The 15,546-nt window shown below is 43.6% G+C and overlaps 1 long non-coding RNA gene and 1 other non-coding gene across 2 annotated transcripts in view; both read right to left on the bottom strand.

The window, feature by feature from the left end:
* Nucleotides 1-15,546, bottom strand: part of LOC132531064 (uncharacterized) — a 371,620-nt gene that overhangs the window by 4,459 nt on the left and 351,615 nt on the right. The window lies entirely within an intron of this gene.
* Nucleotides 6,955-7,027, bottom strand: TRNAK-CUU (transfer RNA lysine (anticodon CUU)). Its single transcript has one exon. It is a non-coding gene; the product is annotated as a tRNA-Lys (tRNA).

The following is a 15,546-nucleotide window of genomic DNA, read 5'->3' as shown; positions in this document are numbered from 1 at the left end:
GCTCCCCGCTGGGCCCCCCACTGATGCCAGGGACGGGAAGCTGAGGGCTGACTCAGAAAACACTCTTTCTAGCTACGGGATTGAGGCAGCCGCTGGGCTCCTCAGTGGGGCCCGCTGACGCCAGGGGAGGACAGGGGCATGGCAGCCTCACCGAGTCGCAGCCCTCACACCTTGCCCCCGCCAACCCTCCCCCTGCTGGTGCCCTGAAGGTGAGCGGGTCCCGCCTCCCTCTGGGCAGTCCCTGGCTGTAAGTGGAGGGATGGAGGGGAGTGCCGAGTAGCCTTGCCGCCTTCGGGTGTTAAACCTTCCGGCTGCTCGGTGAGGGGCGAGGCTCAGCCCACAGGGGGGTCCTGCCTCTGAGGGGAGGGGCTTCAGAGAGCCGCTGCTTGCACAGTGGGTGGGAGGTGGGACAGAAGACCTGAAGAGACATTTTTCCAAAGAAGATAGCCAGACAGTAAACAGGCACGTGAAAAGATGCAAAACGCCAATGAGATATTGCCTCACACCCGTCAGAATGGCCATCATCAAAAAGTCTGCAAATAACAAGTGTTGGCCAGGATGTGGAGAAAAGGGAACTCTTGTTCACTGTTGGTGGGAGTGTAAATTGGTGCAGCCACTATGGAAAACGTTATAGAGGTTCCTCTAAAAATTAAAAATAGGACTACTATATGATCCAGCAATTCCACTCCTGGGAATATACGGGGAAAAAATGAAAACACTAATTTGAAAAGATACATGCACCCCAATGTTCATAGCAGCATTATTTGCAATAGTCAATATATGCAAGCTACCCAAGTGTCCACCGACAGATGAATGGATAAAGAAGATGTGGTACATATGTACAATGGAATATTACTCAGCCATAAAAACCAAAAAATTCTGCCATTTGCAGCAATGTGGATGGACCTAGAGATTATTATGCTTAGTGAAATAAGTCAGACAGAGAAAGATGAATACTGTATGATATCCCTTATATATGGAATCTAAAAAATAAAACAGAAATAGACTCACAGACATAGAGAACAAACGAGTGGTTACCAGTTGGGGGAGGGAAAGGGGCAGGGGCAAGATGGGGTAGGGGATGAAGAGATACAGACTACTATGTATAAAATAGACAAGCAACCAGGATATATTGTACAGCACAGGGAATCATAGCCATTATCTTGTAATAACATATAATGGAGTATAATCTATACAAATACTGAATCACCATTCTGTACACCTGAAGCTAATATAATATTGTAAAGCAGCTATACTTCAATTTTTAAAAAGTCAGTGCTAAGTAGATACTGTGGGACTCCTTGAATGTAAAGTAGGAAAGCAGGTGGACCAGGCTGTTGATAGAGGTCAGTGGTGGTTACTGTGGGGAGGGTAGTGACTGCTAGAGCTCACGGGGACTCCTGGGACACAGCTGTGTCCTGTGCCTGGGTGCTGGTCACACAGACATGCTCACTGATATAATGAATATTATCCTCCAAGAGAAAGTGTAAAGAATAGTTTACTAGAGGGAAGCCGCGTACAAGAAAGAAGTGGGATCTTGAGAAAATGACGTCATCTTTCTCGGAAACAGTAAGAACGTTCTTCTTTATAGTTTGAAATTGCACTGAACTCTTTAATTCCATATTTAAGATTTTCTCACCCTCTCCCCCAAATCCTACCTTGAATACATTAAAAAAACACAAATGGTAGCTATAGATGCTAATTTGCAGCTCTAAATGCCATTTATAAAATCTGTTCTTCATTATTTTAAGAAAAGGAATTATAATCCATCTTTACTATTTCATCCCCCACTTGAAAGACAAAAATCTTGTCAAGGTTAAAAAAAAGGGGGGTTTTCTTTACCCTGACATTACCATTATAATGTATTTATAACTCAGCACGATTTCTATCCTGAAAATAGGGAAAATGCAAATGCACTAAGATGCTGAAAATTCAAAATCATCAAAATATGACCTCAGCATGACCAGGGCAGAGAAGGAAGGAAAGGCACCGTCCTGATCTCAGGATTATTCTGATAAGTCAGCATTCAGTGTCTTCTTCATGTAGTCAACTCTCCCCAATATAAATTGTTCTAGCTCTGGGACTGCTGTTTCCCAGCCAATTGCTTTTAAAGCAGAACACATTCTTATGCTAAGTAAGTGTGCATGCCTTGGTGCTGAATATCATTTCTTATTCTAAGACTAGAGTATTAAAAATAAATATTTGCAGCCCCCATGATAACAAAATAAACACACTCCAATGAGAATGTAAGAGCAAAAGAAGAAAAACATTTAAATGCTGAAATTATTTTAAAAAGAAAGAAAGAAAGAAAACACAAGCAAATGTTTGGCCTTTTGGAACTCATTGGCTTGAATTATTTGCTGATTAGGAATTTTGTTGTTGTTGGTTTTTTTTCCCTTAAATTAATAGTATCTAGTTAGATAAGCAAATCTATCCTTTTTTGCTTAGATGGACCCCAGTTTATATAACAGCATAGAAATTTATTAATTAATGTTCTACTAATGCAAATAAATGTCCTTCACACACAGCAGACAAATAAAATCACCAACAAAATCATGGTTTAATTATTTCCTTAATAGCAACTTGAAATCAACACATCAACCTAATACCCACTGCCAAGACAATTCCCATCATATTCACTTGCTTTTATGTGGTTTCAACCAATCAGAAGATGGAGAAGAGAGAATGCATTTCATTCATATTATAATAACAACTTTAAAAAATTACAGATTTAGTGTTTCAAAGGGAGCAAAACAAGGAAAAGGCAATGAATAAAGAGGACAAGCCCTGGTGTGTTTCATAGCTCCGGCATCCACTTCCAGGGCTGAGGAAAGTAGAATCAACCATCTTATCCCCACTGGCTCCAGCTTCACCTCCAGGATAAAAACAGCTGAGCATATGTCCACGGACCCAGGCTCTCAAATTATTTTCCTGATTTGGTCACCAGTTGACGTGGTCTTGCAAAGCTTACTTCCTTTTCCTAAGCACGGGTGGTTTTAGAAACAGGTGCCTCTTTTGCGTAGCGGACAATCAGTAAATGATGCTTTTTATAGAAAAGGCGCATCCCATTAAATTGTTCATAACGCATGTTTCCTCAAAACAAATCATATTTTTATTACGGCCCTTCCTGAGGCCGTTATATTCCTATAAAGAAACTATAAATTCCCCAGACACAACATTCAGATTCAGATTCTATTTATGTCTATTGGCTGAGCAATGAAAAAATGTCTGGCGGTATTTTAGGAATGTTCACATATTTCATGAAATTTAATCCTTACAACAATCAGTTATGAAATTTATTTTTTTAATGACAAAAATAAAGCAGTTACTATTTTTTTTCTTTTTTTTTTTAAACAAATAAGGAGGACTTCCCTGGTGGCGCAGTGGTTAAGAGTCCGCCTGCCAATGCAGGGGACACAGGTTCGAGCCCTGGTCCGGGAAGATCCCACATGCGGGGGAGCAACTAAGCCTGTGCGCCACAACTACTGAGCCTGCGCTCTAGAGCCTGTGAGCACAGCTACTGAGCCCACGTGCCACAACTACTGAAGCCCACGTGCCACAACTACTGAAGCCCACGCACCTAGAGCCCATGCTCCACAAGAGAAGCCACTGCAAAGAGAAGCCCACGCGCCACAACAGAGAGTAGCCCCCGCTCGCCGCAACTAGAGAAAGCCCGCACGCAGCAACGAAGACCCAACGCAGACAAAAATAAAAAATATAAATAAATAAATAAATTTATAAAAACAAAAAATATATAAGGATTTGGGGACTCAGAGCAGTTAAGTGACTTATGAGGTGATAGATCTATGAAGTGGTTACACTAGGATTGAAAACTGGGCTCCTTCCTGCATGTTTTCTATGTAATAAACCATTACTGAGAAAAGAGGCGACGACCTCCCAGCAGACTCCCCGCAGGCCCCAAGAAGCCTGGCCTGGCTGCAGTTTTATTTTCACAGCCTTTCACTGACTGTGTGTGGCTTCTGTGGCACTGACTTGCCCCCAGCCCTCATATCCTGTCGCCTGGACCAGAGAAATGGTATCTCTGTCAAAGCACCCAGGGACGTAACAGCTGCTGAGCCAGGAGCGTACCTCATTTGTGTGCCCACGATTCCTAAAGAGCTGAGCCGTGGTATTGACCTGCTAGGAGGTACTTGCCTGGAATAAGCGTTTCTTCATTTATCAGTAAATACTTCATTTTAAGGAATTACACGAGCGTGGCAGGCGCTGCATTAGACACTGGGAATAAAGCAGAGGCCCCCAGTAACTGTCTAAGTAGGAGACAGACATGTCCACAGTCACAGTCGCTCTGGCTATGTCCCAGGATGTGTGAGGATCCGTCCAGGGGCAGAGGGGCTGCACTGGGCATTCTGGTCAGTCCAGAGAGACTCTTCAGAAATGTCCCTGAGGTTCCAGTGCAGTGAGGGCTCACATTGCACTGGAGATCTGTAAGTTTGCAAAATTAATTAATGTTGTATACCACCTTAGCATTTTACATTAAGAAACGAAGTATACGACCATTCTCCAGAAGGGCTAATCAGACGAATGGCAGGCCACGTGCCACACTGAACACACTTCCCAATGTCTTGTGGGTGGCCTGTTCGCTCCTCGACAAAAAGGGCTGAAGACCAGCAGACTTTATCAAGATTCCTTGGAGTTGATAAATCCCCCAAAATCTCTGTGTAAGAACATCTGAGGCGTCCTTTCAAGTTCATCAACATTAGACATTAGCAACTTCATCAAAATACCTTTATAATGATGTTTAACCTACAGTCACATGAATAAGCTTTATTTCCTTGTAAGCTGAAATGATTACACGTATTAATTCGTACAGGTGTTGCTAATCTACCTGAGTTCCTTTTGTATGTGGCCTGTTTCCCAAATTGTGCAAACATACCATTTTTGTCTGCATTCTCTCCAGGTTTCTCTTTAATGCCTAGATACCAATGCTCTTCAAAGAGACGGGAAAATAGGTGAAGAGGCAACAGGGGGGAAGACTTAGGCACTTTAACTTGGGGGTTCTCATTTACAACAGCTAAGACAGCCCTTTCATTTAGGGACTCCGTGGGTTTTAGCGCAGAAAAGCCTAATCACAGGAACTCAGACATCAGCAGAGTCTGGGAGCCCAGACAGAAACAATGACAGGCTGGATATAAAGTCTAGTGTTTTGACTTTTAAGTCCATGTAGCCTGATCCTCTTAGAAAGAGCTTGGGCAGAGTGCTGATCAGATGCCCCATGGGCCGTGCTGCACTCAGGGACCACAGCACCCTAGCTGGCAAAGAAAAAGAAGAACCAAGGAAGAGCAATGCTGTCTTCGGACCACGGTGTTTCTGACAGGATCCTGCGGTGACAGCAGTGCCCCTCAGCTCCTGCTGCTCACACAGCTGTGAGAAAAGGGAGGCACAGTCCCAACGCACGGACAGCGTCTGATGTGTCTGTAATGCTGTGTAGTGTTCAGGTTCTCAAATACAACTTTCACAAAATTGCGGGAAATGCTGGCGTGTCCGGGGGGAACTAGCTGGAGGCAGGGAGCTCACGTGATCCCCGTGGTCACAATGATGCTTTGATCAGCAATGTTCCTAAAACAGTTCACAGGCCAGTTTGGTTCTTTCAGAAAAGTAGTACGTGACACTGTAGGAAAATCCAAACATTCGGATGATACAGAGACTTAGGAATGTTGTGTGATCTATGAAAGAATAAAGGCGAGTTTTTAGCTGATTTTATGAAGTCTGCTTGTAAAATAACTAAACGGGGAAACAGGAGAAGGAGCAGAGCGAGGACAGGCTGCGGTCTGTCAATGTCTCCCTTATAAATTCCTAGAGGAAAGGTCAGGGCCAAGGGCATGGTGGGCCCTGGGGGCACAGGTGTAACTGGGGCCGGGTGTGGATGGGGAGGGAGAGAAATGGGAGGGAAGGGGGAGGGAAGGCGCTGACCACATGGGGCAGGAGATGGGTCTGGGAGTGCATAAGACCAGAATAAAGAATAAAGCAAGAGGGCTTCCCTGGTGGCGCAGTGGTTGAGAGTCCGCCTGCCGATGCAGGGGATGCGGGTTCGTGCCCCGGTCTAGGAGGATGCCACGTGCCGCGGAGCGACTGGGCCCATGAGCCATGGCCGCTGAGCCTGCACGTCTGGAGCCTGTGCTCCGCAACGGGAGAGGCCGCAACAGTGAGAGGCCCGCGTACCGCCAAAAAAAAAAAAAAAAAAAGAATAAAGCAAGAAAAAACAAACACGTAACTGGACGTAACACGACATCATATCAAATTCAGTGAGGAAAGGATTAAGGATTCATAGAGTATCTTAATGACATAGCATAGAAATGGAGCTTTTTAAAGCCACACCATGAGCAAGTATAGGAATATAATGAATATAATTACCTTCCTGGATAAAGAAGAGGACCCGTAGGAAGTGGGAAAGATGGCTTGCAGCCAATAGCTAGTTTATGTCCAAAAAGAGTCGGAGTGAGGGAAAGACTTCTTTTTCTGTATCAGCCAGATCATATTATTCCACGTAAGATCATAATCTCACTCTCTGCAATGTCCCAGATCCCGGAACGAAGTTGCAAGCTAAAATGAACAAACAAACACAATCCCTGCTTGGATTTGCAGACACTGAGGTGGGAGCCCGTCCACTCACAGCAGTGGGATGGGAGGGAGTCCTTGTCTGAGCCCTGGTGCCTGGTGACAGGTGGGCTTGAGTGGCACTGGCAGCAAGCTTTTCACGGCTGTGAACCTTGCTCAGGTTTCCAAAGCTCAGGTGTGCAGGAGGGAAGGGTTGAGCGAGGCGCTGGGTCCTTCTGTAAGGGAGCCTCAGTTTCCCCATCCTGAAGCTGAGAGGATTGACCTCTGTTATCTCTAAGATCTAAACCTCCAAGAGTGAATTTGCATCATTACACCTGTTTGTTTTATTTTTTATTTTTTTTTAGTTTGGGCCACACCTCGCAGCTTGTGGAATCTTAGTTCCCTGACCAGGGATCGAACCTGGGCCCTCAGGAGCAAGAGTGCAGAGTCTTAACCACTGGACCACCAGGGAATTCCCGCATTACACCTGTTTAATAACCCATGGACTGTCTCTAAGGGCTCAGTGGCTCAATTCAATTAAAGTGAGTCCTTGTCAAGCTACTACATGTAAAGGCAAAATAGTAAGAAATGATGTTCCATTGCTACTGATGGGCTCTTACAACCTCCTGGGCTGTGTGCGTGTGTGTGTGCGTGTGTGTGTGTGTGTGTGTATTTGCTATTGTCAACGTTCCTCTTTTAGCAGTATTTGTTAAGTATTCTATTTTTTTTGGTGATATTGAGCATAATAAGCTAATATGTTTTCCTTTACATGTTAATACTATTTATCAACTTCTTTAGCGATGCTTATTTAATGTATATTAATCCCCAAAGAAGGCAACTTATTAATACCCGGGAGGCATTACTTTAGAAAGTATGTATTGTCAGATAAATTGGGTTACGTTTTGCCAGGGTCAAGCAGAGGGAGCGAGTTTCTCAGCCACTAAAAGCCTCGTGCCGAAGCCAGAACCCAAGGAGCTACGTACCTGCTTTACTTCAGTGTGTGGCTAACGAGGGCAGCTTTGGCAGAGAATTAGGGCGGAATCCATCCCAATTCCCAGAGTAAAACATCAGAATTAGGTTTTTATATATTTTTCCAGTTATGTTTATGCACATAGAAGCATTTACCCAAAGAACTTTTATATACACCATTCTATATCCTTGCTTTTTATCAGGTAATAATATCCCATCAACACCACATATATTTGTTACATAAATTTCAACTGCTGTGAACCCAAGCCCACAGTCCCCTATTCTGCGTCCTTAGGGTCAGATGTATTTCAGTAGTCACAATCTTTCAAAGTTTGGAGAGATAATACTCTTTATAATGAATTCCCAGAAAGGTCTGGGGAAGCACTTCTGTTTCAACCACACTGATATATCTGCAGTGTAACAAATGAATATTCACACTGACTGGAATGAATAAAGCTATCAACGACACAGAAGAGATTCACCCACAAATATGTACACTGCAAACTCTTTTTAGAACTTCAGTGTCCAGAATGTTGGGATTTTTGAATTGCTGACACAGATGGGGGTCACACTACTTGCAGTCACTGGCTTTATGATCCATTTTCCTGTGGATGGAACTCAGGTTATTTTAGGGATTTTATTATTAAATACGGGATTGAAATGAACATTTTTGAAAATGCATCTTTGGAGAAATACGAGGATATATCCTTAGGATGAAGTTCCAGGAGTAGAATTGATATTGACGATGAAAGTCAGTTGACATGGGATTTCACATTTTGGTAAATATCACCAAATTCCCTTCCAGGGAAGTTGCACCAATGTCATATTCTCACTAGCAGTATATGCAAGAGTCTGTTTCCTTGTACTCCTCCTGTATTCGATATCTGGGCTGCTGTAACAAAGTACCACAACTTGGGTGGCTTATGTGGTATGAATGCCTTGCCTCACAGCCCCGGAGGGTAGAAGTATGAGATCAGCGTTGGCAGGGCTGGTTCTGTCTGACGGCTATGACGGACAGTCTGTTCCAGACTCCACTGCCAGCTCCAGTAACCTGGGACATTCCTTGGCTTGTAGACGGCTGTCTTCTCCCTGTGTTTTCCCCCTTACATGTCTCTTTGTCACATTTCCCCTTTTTAAAAGAATGCCAGTCCCACTGGACTAGGGTCCACCCTAGTGGCCTCATCTTACCTCGATCGTCTGCAGGGACCTGTTTCCAAATAAGGTCACATTCGCAGGTCCTGGGGGTTAGGGCTTCACCGTGTGGTGGGGACTCAATGCAGCCATAACAGATCCCAACAGGAACTATCATGAAACTTTCCCCACATGGTAAGTAAAAATTAGCATCTCATGATTTCAATTTCCATTTCAAGTTGGATTTGAGTATTTTATTTAATCTTGTAAACTTTTTATTTTGAAATGAATGTAGATGCACAGGAGGTTGCAAAACTAGTTTGTGGAGTCCTGTACGTCCTTCACCTAGCTTCCTCCAGAAGTGACATCTTCTAGAACTGCAGTATAATATTAAACCCAGGAAATGGACGTTGGCATAATGCTGTGGACGAGACTACAGATCCTACACTGTTCTCATCAGTTTTCACACGTACTGTGTGTGTGTGGTAGGTATGGGTTACTGTTCTATTCCATCCTGTGCTTGGATCTCGTGTGCAGATCTGTGCGTCCATCCCTACAACCAAGGCAGAGAAGCACAGAGCAGCTTGCCATCCTACCCCCTTGATCACATCCTCCACCGCACCCCATCCCTGCCCTCGCAGCCACACTGATCCACTCTCCACCTCCAGTTCTGCCATTACAAGGATGTTATAACAACGTTATCATTCAACATGTAACCTTTAGAGATCAGCTTTTCACTCGGCATAATGAATGTCCTTATGTTGTGTGATACAGTGGTGTCTAATACATGCATCAACCTATTTGCCCCTTCTTATTGCCAAGTAGTAACCTGCTGAATTATTTTTCAAAAAAACATTTAAAAAATATTTATTTATTTGGTTGCCGTGGGTCTTAGTCACAGCAGGTGGGCTCCTTAGTTGAGGCTTATGGGCTCCTTAGTTGTGGCATGTGAACTCTTACTTGCAGCATGCATGTGGGATCTAGTTCCCGGACCAGGGATCGAACCCCAGCACCCTGCATCGGGAGCCTGGAGTTTAACCACTGTGCCAACCAGGGAAGTCCCTCCGTTGAATTATTTTTAATATTAGTAATCAGTGATGTTTATTTTTTTTGTTAATTGCCTATAAATACTTTTGCCTATTTAAAAAAGCGGTTGTCTTTCTTTCTGTTGTTGGCTTTGTCTTGCTTTATTAGTTTTTTTTCCATTTAGAATTTTCTTTATCATATCAATTTATCAATCATTTATTTTGTGGGTCCTTGGTTTTCTGTCACCCACAGAAAGGACCCCCATTCAAAACTTGTTGAATTTAACAAAAAAGTTAAAATCTCAAATCTGTTTAGAATTATTCTGTGTGTGCTTAAGGAGTGAGGTAGGGATCTAGGTACCCTGTGTGTCTTAAATGTATATTTCCTACAGAAGATTTTGTGCAAACTTTTTGTCCATCTCCGTATATATGTGCATTTGGGTGCCTGCACCTGCTTGAAAAGCATGTCGTTTGTGACCCCCAGGTTAATTATGACATAAAACTTACTCAGCTGCTAAGCATCACCTACTAGTTTATAGGAAAATTGTCCAGGACTCCAGATCTACGTGAAAAATGGGAATTTGGGCAGGTGTAGGTAGATGTTAAGAAACTATAAAAAGTATTAACTTGCAAATACAGGGTGTAGGCTTTTCAGATGATGCAGGTGTATAGGTTTTCAGCCAGATTCCCAAGGTCAATACACCTACATCTATCATCGTATTTTTTTTTACAAAAAGTCCTCCCTAACCTTAAGACTAGCAGTACAGGTAGGGTAGGATACAGGGTGCAATCTCAGTAGAGCTTTCCCACTGATGGGAGGGTGGGTCCAGTGGCTAGAGCTATTCTTCCACTTGGAGACACAGTGACCTACCTGGTCTAGTCCTCATGCAGGGGTTTGGCCTGTAGCATCATGACCACAGTGAGTGCCCAGCAAAGACAATACAGCCAGTGGATGAGGCTCCAGCCCTCAGCTGGCCTTGGTGATGAGCTGCTGGTGATTTTCCTCTATGCTGTTCTCATGCCCAGACAATATTCCTATAGAGAACATGTAATCTCCAGTGATGAGGATAAAGGAGAGTGGAGAGAGCCACATACCACGCAAACAATGACTTTCTCCCACAAAAATCTCTGAAGACCCCGCAGACTCATGGGCCTCAGAGCTGGAAGGACACCCAGATTCTGTCTATGGGGACTCTCCCTGGACGGACGCATTTCTCTCTTAGCATCTGCACTGGTGCAGCCTGATGGCATTAACGTGGCTTTGAAGTCATGGAGTCCTGGGGGTCCGTCATGCTCCACAACTTAATAGATGCATGACCTTGACTGAGTTAGTTAATCTCCTCCATCATAAGAGGGGAATAATGGAAGTGTGTGCCGTACAGTTTTCTTGAGCACGTCAAGTTAGATAACTTGGGCAGCACGTCTAGCATCGTGCTGGGCACCTGGTATTAAATATGAAGCTGCCAGCGTCGGTACCTCCCGTGTCCAGACACTCCTTTCCTGAGGCCATCCTACAACTTAGGGGTAAAACGCCACCAAGATTTCTCAGTTCACTGCCATCTGCTAGTGAGTCCATGGCGCAGAATGAAGCTCATCAAAGGTCCTTTTATTTTGTTTCTTTCTTCGACTAGTAACTGTACCCACCCTTTCAGGAAGGTGAGAGCCTGCCCTGGGCCAAACGAGGAGGTCAAGTGGACAATTTGAAAAGTTCTTTCCTAATAAACTCTTGTGGGTGATAATGCCTTACTGTGTCTGCCTTCCCATATAACATATTTGTCATTTTAAAAAGAACCCTCAATGTCCTATCCCAAAGGAGTCATTAACCGTGGAATTCTTGTGCCCAAGGAAGGTCGTGTGGGGAATCAGGGGTGAGTAATGAGGTTTTTTTTCCTTGCCATTCCCATTCGGTCATAGAGGCATCTGCCCTGATAGAGGACGTCTGTTATACGAGCCCAGGAAGAGGAAGCGTGTCTCATTCTGGTCATGAACACCAAGGACCAGGTAAGCCTGCAAATCACCTTTGCTCTCACCTGAAGAGCAAAGTAGAGACAAGAGATGGAGTGAACGAGAGAGAGATTTTCAGGGCATCTTTTGAGCATCTAGAGACAGTGATGTGGGCTCTAGCACTGGTCTATTTTTCTTCTCAGTTTAAGTGGGTTTGAGGGGATTCGTATCACAAACAGCTAGAAGAATCAGGTACAAATGGATCACTAGCTGAGGAGTGAAGGGTTATAAAAATCTATTACCACTATTGAACAGAGAACTTGAAATTTAGGCTGTATTGATCATAAGCCTATAGCATAAAAAAGTAAAACATAGACCTTATCAGTGTATCTACGCTGCACGCAGATCTTTCGATGGTTCCGTACCACAGCATAAACTCTCTTTGAATCAGGCTCAGGTCTCAACACTGACCCTAGTCGTTCTCCATACGACCGTCCAGTTTCATGCCACTTCCTGAGTTTTCATTTTGTTAATTTGAAATTGAAGACCTTGGATTCCAGCCTTGCAGAGATTCGACTTTGCCACTTGCAACTCCATTGGCCTTGAGCAAGTGGCCAAACTATCTTATCTTCAAAATTAGTTTTTTAATTTTTATTGGAATATAGTTGATTTACAATGTTGTGTTAGTTTCCTGTGTACAGCAAAGATATACATAGATCCACTCTTTTTTAGATTCTATTCCCATATAGGCCATTACAGAGTACTGAGTAGAGTTCCCCGTGCTCTACAGTAGGTCCTTATTAGTTATCTATTGAATATTTTATATGTAGTAGTGTGTATATGTTAATCCCAATCTCCCAGTTTAACCCTCCCCTTTCCCCCCCGGGTAACCATATATTTGTTTTCTACATCTGTGTCTCTATTTCCATTTTGTAGATAATTTCATTTGCACACTTCTTTTAGATTCCACATATAAGCAATATCATATGATATTTGTCTTTGTCTGGCTTACTTCACTCAGTATGACAACCTCTAGGTCCATCCATGTTGCTGCAAATGGCATTATTTCGTTCTTTTTTATGGCTGAGTAATATTCCATTGTCTACATGTAAAAAAGTAGTTTGGGGCCTTGAAAGAGTCCTGTGTTACTATTTTTCGTCACTACCTCCCTGTCAGGAGCGATGTTCTCTCAGTACAGTGATGACGTCTAATACATCTACAGGTGGAGAGAAAACATGTGTGCCTTCTATTCAAATATCATGTCCACAACACTAAGAATGTATTTAGTTCAAGGAATCTTAAAATTTGTGAAAACAAGCACGTAAGTAATCGGAACTGTAAAAACAACCGATGTGACCCTCAGACTGAGCAGCCACAGAATGTCAAAAAGCTTAAAAATTAATCCTATTAAGTCAGGATAAATATTATAATTGTAATTACTAAATTATTAATTAAACTAATTAGGCCAATGAAAAATTAATCATATTATACTTGTGGACATCCCATCATCAGGTCTCTGTGTCTAGTTAAATTATGTTTTATTACTCTCTCTCTCTCTTTTTTTTTTTTTGGGAGGTACGCGGGCCTCTCACTGCCGTGGCCTCTCCCGTTGCGGAGCACAGGCTCCGGACGCGCAGGCTCAGCGGCCATGGCTCACGGGCCCAGCTGCTCCGCGGCATGTGGGATCTTCCCGGACCGGGGCATGAACCCGTGTCCCCTGCATCGGCAGGCGGACTCTCAACCACTGCACCACCAGGGAAGCCCCACTCTCTCTCTTAATTATAAAGACTTTACCTGACAAAAACAAAATAGTTTGGGAGATAATAGTAACTACCACACGGTATTGTTATAAGATTTAAATGAGATGGAGAATTAAAGTATCTGGCCCGTAGTCAGTTCTCAATGACTATGAACTACTTTTGATGCTGTGATTGTGTATCTTCAGCTTGCAGCACATGGCCTGCATGTGATAGCATCTAGATAGATTTTTTTAGATTAATGAGTAAATATATCCTTAGCCTTGAAGAATTCTTCCGTTCACATTCTCCTCCACTGCATGGTCAATTCCTTGTTTTATGGAGCCAGGGCTAGAGTGCTCAGGACCACGAGTGGGCCCTGAGGCCAGTAAAACAGGGGTTAAGGTCCGCTATGCTATTTTTTATTTATGGGACTCGGACGGGTCACTGACTCGGGCGGGTCAGTTTCCTTGCCTGTACTTGGTGGCAGTGGGACTACATACTCTTAGGGCTGTCAAGAGGATGAAATAAGATGATTTAATAAGTGATTTGCATGACCTAATAACCTCCCCCTCTTCCCCCTTTTTAGTGGCTGGTGCCTAGCATACGTTGGTACAGAAATTCCTGGGTAAGTAGATATTATGCATATTCTTTTAAATATTGCTTTTTGGTCCGCAAATAGCAAGAAAAAGACAAAATCACTAAGACAAGCTCAGTTTGTCTGTGAGCATCTCTGCCTGACGCCTGATAGCAACTTTATTTTAGCTTATATGGAATGGAAACTAGAATTGCAAATCTGCCACCAGCATCAGTAAAAAGATCAACTACGATTCACGGCTACGGCTCCGGTCTCCATTTTGCTTCTTTCCAGCCACGCAAATCACACCAAAGCTTGGTCTCTAGCAACTTGCTTCCAATTGTGTGAGTCACACTTTTCATAGTTTCACACCTGAAGTGACATCAGAAGCGGATAAACTCCATCAGCAAGGGGTCTGTGAGGTCTTCACGACCAGTACGCAGAATATTTTCAGCTCAGTCAATGCTCAGGAAGGATAAGGATGATGTCACTTGTTTCTTTTAAGGAACGCAAGGTTCTAGCGTTCTTCAATTTTCACGAACGTCTAACGCAACGCAGTCAAATTAAGTAACGAAGATAATCTGGAGATTTATCAAATCAGAATGTAATACTGGAAAGTCAAAGTCAAAGCATTTCAAATTTGTGTAATTTTAGCTATATTTGTGGACGCTTGTAAAGTTGTGATGACAGCAAATTTAACGTAGTGATTAACAGCATGAGTTTTAAAGTGAAATTGCTTAGGTTTCTAATTCTTCTCCACCACTTTCTAGCTGCGTGGTTTATTTATCCTCCCAGGTCTCAGCTTCCTATTCTCTAAAATGAAGGTAAAAATAGTTACTCTTCATGGTCATGTTGTGCTATTAGATATACATAAGGTACCTGTTATAGCAGCCGGCACTCAGTGAGGGCTCAATAACTGTTGGCCGTTACTACTTTCAGTTAAGGATCTGAGAGCCAATCCTCGATTACTATGGAAACCAGGCTATTACGCATGCGTCCTTGCCGCTGTCACTCTGTGATGTGAACGTGAGATTATCGGCTCCACAGGTCCAGGTCGGTCTCGGGGTTCCTGGACAACAGACTTTCATGGAATTATCAACTGTCAGGGGACATTTTAGGGTCTCCATTTGTGAAATCATCGTCCGTGTCGATCAGGAGATGTCTTCCCCGCCCCTCAAGGTCTCCCATGAGCGTATTTATCTCCGTCCTTGGTGAAAGTAATCAGAGCCAAGAGAAATGCCGGCAGTTGTTCCGACTTGTCCTTCATTCCATCACAGACAGCGACACACAGTGGCTGAGAGCATTTTGGAAGGAGCCCCCTGCACTCACCACTGTTCTCTGTCTCACTATCTCTGTGTTGCTTCCAAGGTCATTCCCGTGTCTGCCCGTCTGCATTAACACAAGTGGGTGTTCTCTCTAAACTCAACCTCCGGGCTCATTACTGCGCATGAGGTTTGATTTCGCTACACCAATTTGTGGACGCGCCCCAACAGGACAACAACATTTCAAATGGCCATTTTGTCTGCTCTGTGCCACCACCTACCTGCTGCTGTACATGCCAACGTCAGCTACCAACTGGTAACAAAGGGACTGACTCCTCTTGTTTGCA

The sequence above is a fragment of the Lagenorhynchus albirostris genome, chromosome 13 (genome assembly GCF_949774975.1).
Source record: "Lagenorhynchus albirostris chromosome 13, mLagAlb1.1, whole genome shotgun sequence".
Taxonomy (NCBI): domain Eukaryota; kingdom Metazoa; phylum Chordata; class Mammalia; order Artiodactyla; family Delphinidae; genus Lagenorhynchus; species Lagenorhynchus albirostris.
The sequence above is the reverse complement of the archived record's forward strand: the minus strand, read 5'-3'. Positions and strand labels throughout refer to the sequence as shown.